Raw genomic sequence first — 16018 nt, 5'->3', positions numbered from 1 at the left:
AAGACTATTATGTAGGTACTCATATAACCATTTAAAATGTAACACTGATAACTGAAAAACCATTCTTCACTCCTGGGTCATTTTAAAAAAAAAAAAAAAAGGTAACTGACTGGATTTGGTCTTCTGGCCCTAGTTTGCTCATTCCTGCATTTGGGAAGACTGAGATAAATAAAGTAGTGGCTTGAAGGAGAGAGCAATCAGTTTTGCAAAGGCAAAAACAAAATGCTTCACAGAGATGTTGTGCTGATTTGAATCTTGGAGGATAAGTAAAATTCTCCAGGAGAACAAGGGCAAGATAAGTCTTTTAGACAAAGAGAATAGATAGCTAGAAAGCAAGAAACAATTTGGCATAGAAAGCAAGAAACAATTTGGCAGTCAAAACAACCCTGAAAAAAAAGAACAAAGGTTGGAGGACTCACACTTTCCAATTTCAAAACTGATTTTTGACAAAGGTGCCAAGACAATTCAGTGGAGGAAAGAAGAATTTTCAAAAAATGGTGCTGTGACAACTGGATATCCATCTGCAAAAGAATAAATATGGACCCCTACCTTACACCATATACAAAAATTAACTCAAACAGACTAGAGACCTAAAGGTAAGAGCTAAAACTATGTAACTCTTAGAGGAAAAACATAGGTGTAAATCTTCATGACCTTGGATTAGGCAACCATTTTTTTTAGATATGACACCAACAGCACACGCAGCCAAAGAAGAAATAAACCGGACTTCATCAAAATAAAAAACTTTTGTGTTCACAACTCTTTGTTCTATCAAGAAAGAACCCACGAAGTGGGAGAAAATAATCGCAAATCATGTATCTGAAAAGAGTCTACTATCCACAATATAAAATAAACGTACAATTCAACAATAAAGAGACGAACAACCCATTTACGTACCTACTAGGGTGGCTATCAACAAAAAGACAGATAATAAATGTTAGCAAGGATGTGGAGAAATTAGAACCCTCATACGTTGCTGGTGGGAATGTAAAACGGTGCAGCCACTTGGGAAAAAGTCTACCAATTCCTCAAAAAGCTAAACACAGAGTTACCATATGACCCAGCAATTCCACTCCTAGATATATACCAAAGAGAGCTAAAAATACATGTCCACACAAAAATTTGCACATTAATGTTCACAGCAGTACTATTCATAATAGCCAAAAAGTAGAAACAACCCAAACGTTCAACTGATAAACTGATAAACAAAATATGGTATATCTACACAATGGAATATTATTCAACCAAAAAAATAATGAAGTACTGATACATGCTACAACATGGATGAACATGGAAAACATATTAAGTGAAAGAAGCCAGACACAAAGGCCACATATCATATGACTCTGTTTATATGAAATGTCCAGAATAGGCAAATCCATGAAGACAGAAAGTAATTAGTGGTTGCCAGGGGCTGGCTGGGTGAACAGGGAGTGATTGCTAACGGGTAAGGGTTTCTTTTGGAGTGATGAAAATGTTCTGGAATTAGGTAGTGCTGATGGTTGTACAACTTTGTGAACATACTAAAGACCACTGATTTGTACACTTTAAAAGAGTGAATTTTATGGTATGTGAACTTGATTCTTTTTAAATTGAGGAACAAAAAAAAAAGGAAGAAGGAAGGGAGGGAGGGAAGGGAAGAGGGGGAAGGGAAGGGAATATTTTGGCATGCTTGGGGAACTAAAAGTAGACCACTAGTTCTCCCCTAGACCACTGTAACAACTCTCTAAGTGGTCTTGGAGCTAAAGTGGGCTCACCACACCCAAAATCTGTCTTTCAAATAACATGCGCTACCCTTCTAATATAGAAATTTCATCAAGTCACTCCTTCGGTTAAAACTGGTCAATGGCTCTGACTGACTACAAAATAAAATACAAACTTATTAAAATGACTAACACAGCTCTTAATGATTCTTCAGGCTCATCTGAGGCTGCTCCCCTTTACCTACCCAATGCTGAATTAAACCTAAGACCTGAAGTTCCACAAACTGCCAATGTCTCTTCCATAGCCATGCCTCCTTCTGCCCTCCTTGATCTTGTCCACCTGGCTAACTCCCACCGTCTTCGGGTCTCAGGTTAAGCATCACTTTCTCTGAAAGGTAAAATTTGGTTCTAGTGACAGAGACTGTTAGCTGTTCTGCAAAATTCATCCTCCTCTTCTAAGTTAGGGAACCCCCATTTTTAGCTAAGCACTTGGGTAGGACCCCCGTTTTTAGCTAACTACAGGGGTAGTTATATAATGAAGCTCTCACCAATGTAATATAAGCACAAGTGTCCATGGACCTTCTTTAAGAGACAGCTCTATGCCTTTTCTTCTTCATTCCTTTCCCCATCCTACTGCCTGAATGAAGAGGCTGCCATCTCAGACCGTGAGGTTGGGGCCACACATGGTGGAGCACTAGCATGGATACTCTGACACCATGAAATACCACACCACCCCCCAGTCCACCTAAGTAAGCATTTATGTGAGAGGGAAGCAAACTTCTACCTCACATAAATCACTGTTAATTTGGGCTTTCTGTCTATCTCAGCTGAACGCAACTCTAATACAGAACTTCCCTGTGTTCCCTTACTTCCTTTGACATATGTCTCACAATAGAACTGATGATAAGCGTTGTCACTGTTTTTTCTGTCTTCCTCTAGTCTAGACTGGGAGTTCCCAAAGAGAGGGCTATCTAATTTATCCCTAGCCTGGCATAATATCTGGCACACTGTCTTGGCACAGTAATAGGTGTTCAAAAGGCATTCACTGAATTCAATTATATTGATAACCAAGTACCAAGTCATTAACTTCAGCTATCTTGCCCCTTCTTTATTTTCAGTCCAAATATGACAGGTCTTCCTTTTCTGAACATGTCTCTCAGTATTTCTCCCAAATTTCTGCCCCAAATCTCAAACTGAGCTATTTTTTTCCTTCTTGAACATTGTTGGTTGAACGTAAAATGTATTTTTACAAAATTACAGTGTTCTCAGCATCTCTTCCATGTCAGCAACTCTAAAAGATTAGAAATAAATTCATCATTGATTTAAAAGCCTGTATTAAGTATTTACTATGTGTCAGCACCATAAAAGCAGCTTAGAATATTAATTAGGCATCCCTGGTTCCTGGCTCTCATGCTCTGTTCAGTCTGGTCTTTCACTTTGAGGACCCACCCCTAGCCCAGCAAGAAATGTCAAACTGTGCTTTAAGGGGACTTACGCTAAAGGACTCCACGTTTGTGAGATTTGACTCAAACCAGTTTGTGACATGCCTGTACCCTGTCCCTTCTCTGTCTCTATCTTTGCCTCTCCAGCCTCCTATCTCCTCCAGGCCTTCCAGTCTGATGTCTAACTAAGCAGCTTTTCCTGCTCTGACCCTCCCAATTTATTTCCTGGTCTACTTCCTATCTCCCTAGTCCCTTCATGGAAACTTTTTATACAGCCTCTTGATAACTGACCTCTGACTTGGTCCTGCCTACTCTTCTTTTTAAAAAAAAAAAAATATTTATTTATTTATTTATTTTTGGCTGCATTGGGTCTTTGTTGCTGCACGCATGCTTTCTCTAGCTGCGGCGAGCAGGCTTCTCATTGCAGTGGCTCTCTTGCGGCACAGCATGGGCTCTAGGTGCGTGGACTTCAGTAGTTGTGGCACGTGGGCTCAGTAGTTGTGGCATGTGGGCTTGGTAGCTGTGGTTCGCTGGCTTTAGAGCGCAGGCTCAGCAGCTGTGGCGTGTGGGCTTAGTTGCTCCGCGGCATGTGGGATCTTCCCCGACCAGGGCTAGAACCCGTGTCCCCTGTATTGGCAGGCGGATTCTTAACCACTGCGCCACCAGGGAAGTCCTGCCTACTCTTCTTGAATACTATTTCAGGAGGCAAAGGCAGTGTCCTAAGTTTCATATCAGTCTCTCCCTCTCTCCCCCATGCAGACACATCAACCCTTTTGGGGATGTGATGTAATGGAAAGAGCACTGGCTTAAAAGCCAGAGAGGCATGGACGTGTATGGCCTTAAGAACACTAATAAACCTCTCGAGCTTCAGTTTCTTCAAATATAAAATGGGGATTCTATCTATCCATTAGTTACTATAAGGATTAAAGAAAATTCATGTAAAGGGCCAAGGGTAATGCCCAACACAGAAGACTGTCAGTCATCATGACTTATTTTAATACAAAGAGATAAATATTATAATAGATCTGAAGTCTTGTAATAAATTATAACAATTAATATTAATAAGGAAAACCTAGTTACAGTTCCACAACATTTACTGAGCACTAACTCTAAGTTGTGCTAGGTACTGGAATTGTTAACTGTAAACAAGGAAGTACCTGTCCTCAAGGGGTTTTCATTGAGATAAGGAAGAAAAGCAAGTAGAAAGATAACCACAATAGAGTGAGGCAAGGACCCAAACACAGGTTAAAAACAAGTTTTAAAACAAAAGAGCATAAAATATTTTAGATACAGATTGAACGTGTCCAGGGAAGGAGGAAGGCAGAAGGCACAGTAGGGAGGATGGAGTGGCAACAGCAAATGTAGAGACACCTTTGTGAAATTTAAAGGAGAACGGCAGCTGCCTATTGGCCAATTTGCACTGATTATGTTCCGCCTGTTCAAATAATCAGAGCCACAGACCAGCCTACTAACTCACACACTCGTGTAAGATTCTTAAACTTCTGTTAGTCCCCTACCCCACCGTCCTTCACATCCTAGGGTTATAAAACATCCACACACGAAATACAATGTCAAAATACAGCACACTGGGAACAGGACAGCAGCCAAAAAGCACCCAATTCAAACAAACAGTTAAAAAAGACGAAAAATCTATGGGCCAATTGGGGAAATTCTGAACACATGCCTGAATACTTGACAAAACTGAAATTTTTTTTTTTAGGTGATAATGGTATAATGGGGTTTTTTTGTTTTGTTTTTAAGAGGTTTTTTGTTTTGTTTTTGTTTTTGGTTAAGAGCTTTTTGTTTTTGTTTTTATTTTCTAGAGATATGTACTAAAATATTTATGGATAAAATGATATAGCTGGGATTTGCTTTAAAATAGTATGGGGAGGGTGGAAGACAACAGAGTTATAAATGAAATAAGACTGGTCATAAACTGATCATTGTTAAACTGGGTGATGGGTACATAGGGATTTGTTATACTATTCTTTCTATTCTTATGAATGAGATATTCCATAATAAAAAATGTTTTTTTACTAAGCACTAACCTAGACAGTCTATAACAGTAGAGAATAATATTCATGAAGTTTATTCTTTCTTTTTGTTCATTTAGAAATCCAAGGCAGAAGAAATATTTTAAAACCTACCTAGTCTCCAGTTCCCTTTGTTTTTATAAGATATTACAGATATATCTTGTTTTCTTTTTGGAACCTCAAATCACAGAAAGGATAGAATGAATTCTTAACCAGGAGACAATGCCTATGTGTTACTTCTCTACACTTAAAGAAGAGAATTCATTTTAGGATTCCCTCATTGTCTTCCGAAGGAATCAAAGGATGGTTTAACACAGAAAATTATGACTAGATTCTTAGAGGGAGATTAATTTTTTAGCAAAGAAAAACTTTTTAAAAAACAATTCAAGTATTATGTGTTTTTTTAAAAATTAATTATTTTTTTAAAAAGTGCAAGTGGTTGAGCTGTATAAACTGAACTCCTGGTGTCTACTGCCAAACACTGATTGGAAGAGTTACCTCCAGAGGACAAAAGCTTAAACAGCAGAGGCAGTTTCAAATCCAGATATGACTCTGAATCCAAAAGGAGAAAAGTGGGATAAAACAATCTTTGAATATATGCATTTATAAACCTTTAGGATCACTTATATCTTTATTCTAGCTCTCTTAAAAATTCTGGTTTCTCGGGAATTCCCTGGCGGGGTCCAGTGATTAGGATTCTGTGCTTTCACTGCCGTAGGCCTCGGTTTGATCCCTGGTGGGGGAACTAAGATCCCGCAAGCTGCGTGGTACGGCAAAAAAAAAAAAAAAAAATTCTGGTTTCCCAAAAGCATATGTAAATTCAGTTTGTCCTTACAAATAAATAAATGGTTTTAATCTTATTTTTTATCCTTTACTTCCTAATAATAGTAAATAAACATATATTGAGCTCTATGGGCCACAGACACCTGCCATTAATTATCTCATTTAATCCTCACAAAAGCCCTACCAGGTGGGTTCACTATTACCCGCATTTCAAATATGAGGAAACTAAAGTTGAAGGAAGCTAAATACCATACCAAAATTGCCAAACTAGTAAACAGAAGAGCTAGAATTCCAACCTGAGTTCTAAACCACTAAATAATACTTCCTTTCTGTCTTTTTGCCCTCGGTACCTATATTTTTAACTTTTGATTTGCAGCTCTTATTTTCTTCTAACTCTGGAGAAAAATAAAGTCAACTTTTACTCTTTTATATAATCCCTACTTTTCAAATGGATAGATTAAAACATATCAAGATCCTATGCCACTGTGTGCAATTTAAGCATCAACTTGTATGTACAATACTTAGTATAAAAACATGGTTCTACTAAGCCAATAATAAAAGGGATTGAGCTTTTAGTAGTGTCCCACGGTTAGAGAGAAATTTCACCGATCCATCCACGTGCTCAGCTAGTTCCCCCTGCAACGAAGGGCCCACATTTATTTGTAAGAGAGCTGGCACTGCTGGGGAGGCAAACCATGGCCATTATGCTGGACAAAGCTAACTATAACAGAACTTCTGATTTTATTATCCCCTTATGCACTGTCCTCCAAGTAAGTAACCTCTGGCAAGGCACGATGTGTCTACATTTTTACCAAAATAACACTGTCAATTTTTTAAAGTTTACTGTGTAATCAAGAGAGACCATTAAGAGAGTAAAACATCAAGCCACAGAGAGAAGATATTTGCAATGAACTCATCCCCAGCATATATAAAGAATTCCTATAAATCAATAAAAAGACAAACACAATTTAAAAACTGCCAAAACATTTGAACAAGTACTTCACAGAAGAGCATATCCAAAAGGCTGATAAATATATGAAAAGGTGCTCACTATCAAAACCACTAGGAAATACTACTACTATGTATCTACTAGAATGGTTAAAAGTAAGAAAACTAACAATACCAAGTGCTGGTAAGTATAGGACCAAACAGAACTCTCATACATTGCTGATGGGAATTTGGTATAATCACTTTGGGAAACCATTTGATAATATCTATGAAAACTGAACGTATGAACCTATGACCACGCATTTCCACTACCAGGTATATATCCAATGTACGGCACCAAAAGACATATAGAAGAACATTCATAAGAGCCAAAACTGGAAATAAACCAAATGTCCACAAACAGCAGAATGAATAATAAATTGTAGTATAGTCATGCAATTAAATACTGTACAGAATAAAAAGAATTAGCTACTGCTGTAAGTAACAACATGATGAAACTCACAGATACAATGTTGAGTAACAGAAGCCAGGAACTAAGGAGAACATATATATGACTCCATTTATGTAAAATTCATATCAGGGGCTTCCCTGGTGGCGCAGTGGTTGAGAATCTGCCTGCCAATGCAGGGGACACGGGTTCGAGCCCTGGTCTGGGAAGATCCCACCTGCCGCGGAGCAACTGGTCCCATGAGCCACAATTGCTGAGCCTGCGCATCTGGAGCCTGTGCTCCGCAACAAGAGAGGCCGCGATAGTGAGAGGCCCGCGCACCGCGATGAAGAGTGGCCCCCACTTGCCACAACTAGAGAAAGCCCTCGTACAGAAACGAAGACCCAACACAGCCATAAATAAATAAATAAATAAATAAAATTTAAAAAAAAAATTCATATCAGGCAAAACCAATCAATGATGAAAGGAGCCAGAGTAGTGGTTAACTTTGGGAAGGTAATAACTGGGAAGGGGCACAACTTCTGGATGCTGGTAATTAACTTTCTCTTTCTTGATCTGGGTGGTTTCATGTGTGTGTTCATGTTATAAAAATTCACTACAAATTCTCTAAGCTATATGTTTATCATTTGGACTCTTTTTTTGTATAAGTTATACTTCAATTTAAAAGTTTACTTTATAATTTTTTTTTTTTTGACCGCACTGTGAGGCTTGCAGGATCTTAGTTCCCTGACCAGGGATTGAACGCAGCCCTTGGCAGTGAAGGCGCTTAGTCCTAACCACTGGACCACCAGGAAATTCCCTGAAAGTTTACTCTAAAAGCAGTTTACTGGAGAAAAACTGAAAGCTACCTATAATTCCAACAGTAGGTGAATATCCAAATATTATGGTATATCCAAACCCATGGAATATTACTTAGTCATGTTTTTAAAGAATGATGAAATAGGAAATGTTCAAAATAGTTCTTTTTTAAGTTAACTAAACTGAATTTACTGTAGTACCTCGATTTTTTAAAAAGATATGTAAATAGAAAAGTGACTGGAAGATTTACTTAATAGTATTAGTGTTTATATTTGGGTGTTAGGTTTAAGGAAATAGTCATTTTCTTCTTTAGTTTCCTTTTTTTTTTTTTTAAATTAAGCATGTGTGGGACTTCCCAGGTGGTTCAGTGATTAAGAATCTGCCTGCCAATGCAGGGGACACAGGTTCAAGCCCTGGTCAGGGAAGGTCCCACATGCCTTGGAACAACTAAGCCCGTGCAGAACTACTGGGCCTGTGCTCTAGAGCCCACGAGCCACAACTACTGAGCCTGCACACCACAACTACTGAAGCCCGCACTCCTAGAGCCTGTGCTCCACAACAAGAGAAGCCACTGCAATGAGAAGCCCGCGCACTGCAAGGAAGAGTAGCCCCCGCTCTCCGCAACTAGAGAAAGCCTGCACGCAGCAGCGAAGACCCCATGCAGCCAGAAATAAATAATTTTTTTTTTAAAAAGCATGTGTTATATTTATAATGAGGGAAAAGTTATTTTAAAAACATTAACGGCTTGCCACAGACATTGAGACTATCTTAACCTTAATGAATTTACCCATGAAAATCTATCTTGGTATAGGATCTGTAGCACTGAAACCACTGAACCAGACCAACAATACCAGAAACAACTAGAAATTTGTTTTGGTTATGTGTTTCATTTTCTTTGTACGGCCAAAGTGAGAAACAGTGTAATCATGAGTCTGATAAAGGCTTTGCAATTGTTCTAGCACCCGTTCGACTTTGCTGATGAACACACATGTGACATAATAAAATCCAGACAGGATTTAACAAGTAAGGAATATCAAACACAGACCCTGTTATTGTCAAGGTTTCTAGGTGTGGTTGCAGCTCAAGTATAATAAGATCATTTACATCTCTCTGAGTCAGTCACCACTCTCCTCTCTGTGTCTCTCCTTCCACATCAGATGTGGGCAGGAATATAACACTCTATACATAGCACAGATCTGAGCAAAACAGTAGATTTTAGCAGAGTGATAACTCAGGAATAAAAAAATCTTTTCCTTTTATGAAGGAAAATGAAGAGAGGAAAAACTTACTGAAATACACATCTACGAAGATGAAAAAATGAACTTTTAAACATGTTTATGAATTCCAAGACAACTGTCGCCTTTTACCATTTTATTTATGAGATTCTCCAGCTTGCCCTAATTGTGTGTGTGTGTGTGTGTGTGTGTGTATGCGTGTTACCTTCCCACACTACAGGTTGGAGAGTACAAGGAATTAAGATTCCAGAAAGTTCCAAACTTCAAAAGGTCACACAGCTGGCAATCACACATACCACTCAAGTTCACAGAACTCTAGTAGAAGTCTAGTCCAAAATTTAAGGGAATAAGAAATGCTACAGTAAGCCACAACACAGGATTAAACATTTTCTATTTGTATTTCTCTTAGCCTGCCTTTCTCTCTGTTCTCCAAACAGAAGTTGTCTGTGACCACGGATTAAAAAAAAAAAGAAATTTCCCCTCCAACTGTCAGTACATCAGTTCAGTTTTTATACTGCGATGATGCAAATTTCAAACCGGAATTACAACTATTACTAACACCCTAAGCACTTTTAGGGATTTTGACTCTCATTCAAACCAAGTACACATGGATCCCTTTCCCTTACTAACTTACCTTAAAAATAACTAAAATATTAAATACAATATTTGGGTCATTTTCTCCCCATCTTTTCCTCCAGACTCTATAAATCTTGTTAAGATGGGACTAATCAATAAATAAGAGCATCACATTCTGTATGGGAAAAACTAACATTTCTCTACAATACATTCACAAATATTTTAAATCATCCAAGACCAAAATAAAATTTCTAAAAGGCTTTCCCATGGTAGGGCACGAGATCATGAAGTATTTTGTTTGGTGAAATATGAAAAGGAGATGATATAAGAAACAAAGTGCTCACATTTTAGGAGTTAATATGGACATTAAGTAGGTTGTTGCATCAACCCCAATTTTCACTTTCTAATCTCCTAAGCCATACACAAGTCTAAGCTATTATCAACTTTCTTCTTCCACCCAACTCTGAAACTTGACCTTCCTGAATTAAAACTGGCATCACGGCCAATTTTTCTCAAGTTTGTACAGTACATGTTGCTGCAAAGAGGTGGTGCGAGTGAGGAGGACCTCTGGGATTCCTCCAAAACTTGAGGTTTAGGTTCTTTCATAAACCAACTGAGGAAAACTGCTTACATCAAGCAAGTTCCATTATCCAAATTTAATACCATGGTGATCATCAGAAATTTTCAGCCAACTCCCATAATATGTTTAAATGGATGTATTACCATGTTTTGTACTTCAGGAAGCACTCAAAGAATGACACTTGTCTTAGAGTAAGAACTCCAGAGGCCTGTGAGTGATGTTTATCAGAGGAGGTGCATCTTTAAATGAAGGTCAAACAAAACTGTTCCACAAAGTTTACTGGTATATAAAATGGATTTTTCCTTATGTCTGAGGCCAAGTTTATCAGTTCTATTGCCAATCAATGAAAATTGAACACAAATTTCCCAAGCTCTGTGATCAGTTGGGTTTTTTAAAAATTTTTATTTGTTATTATTATTTTTAAATTTATTTTTGGCTGCGTTGGGTCTCCATTGCTGTGCGCAGGCTTTCTCTTGTTGTGGTGAGCAGGGGCTACTCTTCTTTGCGGTGCCCGGGCTTCTCATTGCGGTGGCTTCTCTTGTTGCGGAGCACGGGCTCTAGGCACAAGGGCTTCAGTAGTTGTGGCACACAGCCTCAGTAGTTGTGGCGCACGGGCTTAGTTGCTCTGCGGCATGTGGGATCTTCCCAGACCAGGAATCGAACCCGTGTCCCCTGCATTGGCAGGCGGATTCTTAACCACTGCGCCACTAGGGAAGTCCTGATCAGTTGTTTTGAATGATCTATTTGCTCAGTCACCTGGTGCTCTGAGTCAGTGAGGCAACATAGAAAAACTGTTACCCCAAGTGAGTCTGTGTTGTTTAGAGTATCAAAAATCATTATCAAAAGCCTGGCACGCTTCATTCTGAGAAACCTTACCACTAAAACAAAAACAAAAACCCAAATCTTCACAATTCAAAAGCTCAATTAACCTATAATAAATCTCTTAAATTATTTGAACGCTTTCAAAAATATTCTTTGTCCTCGGATAGCAAATGTTTTTGATAGGTCTCCTTTATCCTGCATGATGCTGACAAAGGAAATGTGAGTGACTGATGGTAGATGAAAAGGAAAGTAACAGAAAAGAAGTTTAAAAAGTTACAAACTTGACATAAACACTATAATTCAAGCCTGGAAGTACTTACAAATAGACTAACTTGATATAGATGGCATTGTTAATGACTACAAAACCTTTAAGCATGCAAAAAACCATAGTTAACATTATGAAAGTGGCACTGAATTTTTCCACATTTATTAATGCAAATTTCTCTTACCAACTCTTATCCTTTTCTGTGTTTTCCAAAGAAAAATAGTGTGTATGTTCAGTTGATTTTTTTAAATTCCAGACCATAAAATTAAGGGCATGTAAGGAACTATGGAAAATACAAAGTTTATAAAAGCATTTTTAATCATTCACAATTTCCTATCCAGAGATTTTGTTCTGTTTAATTCTAGACTTTTATATATGCATTTGAAAATCCATGACTAAAGGTATAAACATATATATATATTTAAATGTAGAAGGCATACACAGGAATGTTCATAGCAATGACATTTGCAACAGCAAAAAACTAGAAACAACTAAAATATCTGCCAATTGGTGAATGAACTAATAAAATGAGGTGAATTCATGCAATGGAATGCTAGAGCAGCAGGAAAACATAAAAAGAACTACAGTAACCTGCATCAGCAAGAATGAACCTCGTAAACAATGCTGAGCAAAAGAAAAAAAAAAAGCAAGTCACAGAAGAATATACACAGCATGATTCCACTCCTAAAGTTCATAAACTTACAAAACTAAATAATACTTTGTTTGGGATACATACAAACTATAAAGCAGAAATAGGGAATGAGTAACAAAATTCAGGATGATGGCTACATTGGAGAGTGAGGCGAAAGTAACAGGACAGGCCCAACGGGCCTTCAGAGGTATTTTAAGGTTTCAGTTCTTAAACTAGATCATGGACAATTTGCTGTTTTTCCTTAAACTGTGCACACACATAACATATACTCTTTTGTATGTGATATTCCATAATAAAAACGCAAATAAGACCTATTCAACTCCAGAAGAAAACCACACCAACTACCTAACCAACCTAGTCACACATTAACTGTGAACAACCACGAATGACATTTGAGGAAACCCAACAGAACAGGAAAAGTAGACCAAGATGGACCTCTGGAAAAACATGCCCCAAAGGAAATGTGAGTTATTTCAGGAATTAAAAGAGAACTTTAAAAAAATGCTAATTAGCATGCTCAGAGAGATTCAAGAGGATATCACGTCTATAAAAATTAAGAATAAACCTGCTGTTAAAACGGAAGGTAAGTAAAAGAGAGAGAGGAAAGACAGCAAACACAAAACAGATTTAAAAACACAGCACATGGAAGGGAAGAAGTAATAAAACAAAATTCTCCCTGAGCTCCAGAAAGACAGCCAGTAAATTCAAAGAGTCTTCTAACTCCCAAACAGGATGATGGAGAAGACAGGCACCTAGACACACCCTAGGGAAAACATCAGAACTCCAAAGACAAAAAGCAAACCCTAAAAGCGTCCAGAGTATAAAAACAAGTTACATTCACAGAAATGACAATCAAATGAGAGATAAAGACGCTACTGAAAGGCAAGGACTTAAAAGTTTAACTCTCTTGCACCCCATATCAAAAATAACTACTCCAAATTTTAAGAAGAATACAAGAAAAATGACAACTTAAAGTATGAGAAACAACAGCAGCTGAGTAAGACCGAGAAGGAACATAGAAAGCAGAGACGAAATTAAAAAGTAGATCCAGTAGGGACTTCCCTCGTGGGCCAGTGGTTAAGACTTCACCTTCCAATGCAGGGGATGTGGGTTCAATCCCTGGTTGGGGGGCTAAGATCCCACATGCCTGGAGGCCAAAAAACCAAAACAAAAAACAGAAGCAATACTGTAACATATTCAATAAAGACTTAAAAAAAAAATAAAGGGTTTTTTTTAAAAAAAGAACACTAATATGACTGCAAAAACTCAGAAGGAAAGAGTACTGGAAATGAGTACACTTCTCAACTGTTCATAGCAGAGAATCAAGACATGCTTCCTAAAGGTGACTTAACATATTGAAAGTTATACTACTAACTGATAAAAAATGGCTACACCTTGGGAAGTGGGATGGGGCTGGGCGGGGGGAGGAGGGAGGCTATTTTTCCATTTCATGGAGTTTTTCAACAATGTTCCCATGCCATTTTTTTAAATTTAATAGGAAAAAAACGCACAGTATTCTTACAAGTATTCTCATACCTCATTTCCACCTCAATAACCCTTAAATAAGACCATCTTTTTTCCTGCTTCATAAACACAAACACACAGGGACTCAGGAATGCTGCTGGTCTGAACTAGGAAGCCCAGGTTAGGGCACTGAAGTCCTGAAGCCCCCAGAGCACATTCCATCTTTACCGCTGGTTTCTTTTGCTTCCCCCCAGACCCCAGGTCCTGTCACTGTCCTTGTAGCCAGCGTCATTCACACTGACGACCTGTATGACACCCTGATCTCACAGCTGGACACAAGCATCACAACTGTGTCCCCTCCAAATTCATGCTGACCACACTCTGTCTGCCTACGAGCACCAGCATTGCTTTCATTGTTTCATTAATTCCTCCCAAACTCCCCTGCCGCTGCTGCTCTAATTCTTTTCACATTTCTCAAAACCCCACGCTTCCATCTTTCTGAATATTCTTTTCCCTTTAATCCCACGCCAATTTCCTCTCCCTAAATCATTTTTTTCAACCAAACCATTCTTCCTGTCTCAGAGAGATGCTCCTCCTCCAACTGGATGGCAGCCTGCTCTCAAATTCACCCTCATCTACCCTCCAGGGATCTAATCTGTGTCCAGATCTCCCTAGCCAACACAATCTTTTCTTAGCCTCCATTCTTAGCCTCCCAGGCCTATAAAGATTTCTCAGTATCCTCTATTATTAAAAAATAATAATAAAGTAAAAGAAATAAGCACTCCTTTGAACCTGCCCTTGTTCTTTAATTCATTTTTCCCAACTTCAAACTAAGAAGCCTACAGACTCATTGTTTCTGTGTCCTCATCGCTTTTTAATGTAGCCTCTGGTCCAGCCACAGGACTGGAACTGACTAATCCAATCATCTGTATTCCCTCATCTAATCCTCCTAACCTCTCTGTAGCTTTAACATAGTTGAGTACTTACCTCCATAAAAGCCACTTACTACGCACCCCAGTACACCTCCTGTTTCTGCGATCGCCTCTGGCGGCCTGGATGGCTCTTCTTTCTCCTCTAGCTTCCTAAATACAGGCATTCCCCCTTCGCTTCGTTTTCCACTTTCCCTTTCCAAGATCTGACTCACCCTGAGGAACCTCATGAAGATGCTGCTCAAATCCTCCAGCCGCTCCAGGATATAATTCACCATCTCTAACTGCCTATTGAACAGTCTACCTGAATGTCCTGCCAGTGCCACAGATTCCATCATGTCCAAAATTATATTCATCGTCTTCTCCCCAAACCAGCACCTCAGGTATTTCTACGTATAACATAAACATTCTCCCAGTACCCCAAATTAAAATCTGGGCCATCTTTGACCCTGCTGTTACCTATTTCCTCACATATTACCTTTCTTCCCCTCAATGTTTTACAATAAGGAAAGTAAAGACGAATAAGACATGATTTCCAGCCTCTGGGAAGGATAAACAGAAATGTAAGGGGGGACTTCCCTGGTGGTGCAGTGGTTAAGAATCTGCCTTACAATGCAGGGGACATGGGTTCGATCCGGGTTCGATCCCTAGTCGGGGAACTAAGATCCCACATGCTGCGCGGTGTGGCACGGCCAAGGGGGGGAAAAAAAAAATATATATATATATATGATTTTTTCTTCATACATTTTCCTAAACCATACTCACAGGTCATCTCAGGAATTAAGAGCTGGAAAGAACTAGATTCCCTCATCTAGCCACTTCATCTCCCAGAGGCCAGGAAAGGTTAAATGATTTGCCTGAGGTCACAAAGCTTGTAAATAGCAGAAATGGGACCAGAACCCAGTGACCTTTTTCCCTGTTACCTCACTCACTGCCTCTGACATGCCTCATCTCAGAATGCTTTCCCAGTTGATTCCTGTAAAAGGCAACAAAAATGAGAATCTGTAAAGAGGGTCCAGATGTCAGGTCTCTTTCAAAAGTCTTCAACATGTTCTCTTAGGCACACACACACACACACACAACATAAATTCCAGGAAAATAGGGATCTGGCTATAACTTAGTTCTCTGTAAAAATGAGAAATAGGTCCTCAGCTTGTTGATGCCAAATTGACCTGAAGACTCTCTTGTCCCCTAGGTTCTCCCCCAAATGCTGATAAAGTCATTCTTCTTCCCCCAAATAAAGGCCTAACTGGAGTTCTAACTATTCAACTAATGGCTAAAAAACTTAGAATTGGGGGGAATGAGGTGGAGGCACATAGGGTTCCCCCCCATTCCCCATC

The 16018-nt window shown here is 38.9% G+C and overlaps 1 protein-coding gene and 1 pseudogene across 3 annotated transcripts in view; both read right to left on the bottom strand.

Moving 5' to 3' along the window:
- Nucleotides 1-14956, bottom strand: part of LOC118901951 — a 54835-nt pseudogene extending 39879 nt beyond the window's left edge.
- DIP2B (disco interacting protein 2 homolog B) overlaps nucleotides 1-16018 on the bottom strand; it is a 236204-nt gene that overhangs the window by 199120 nt on the left and 21066 nt on the right. The gene's annotated exons all lie outside the window — the stretch shown is intronic.

This window comes from Balaenoptera musculus, chromosome 10 (genome assembly GCF_009873245.2).
Source record: "Balaenoptera musculus isolate JJ_BM4_2016_0621 chromosome 10, mBalMus1.pri.v3, whole genome shotgun sequence".
Taxonomy (NCBI): domain Eukaryota; kingdom Metazoa; phylum Chordata; class Mammalia; order Artiodactyla; family Balaenopteridae; genus Balaenoptera; species Balaenoptera musculus.
This window is presented reverse-complemented; position numbering and strand designations above follow the sequence as displayed.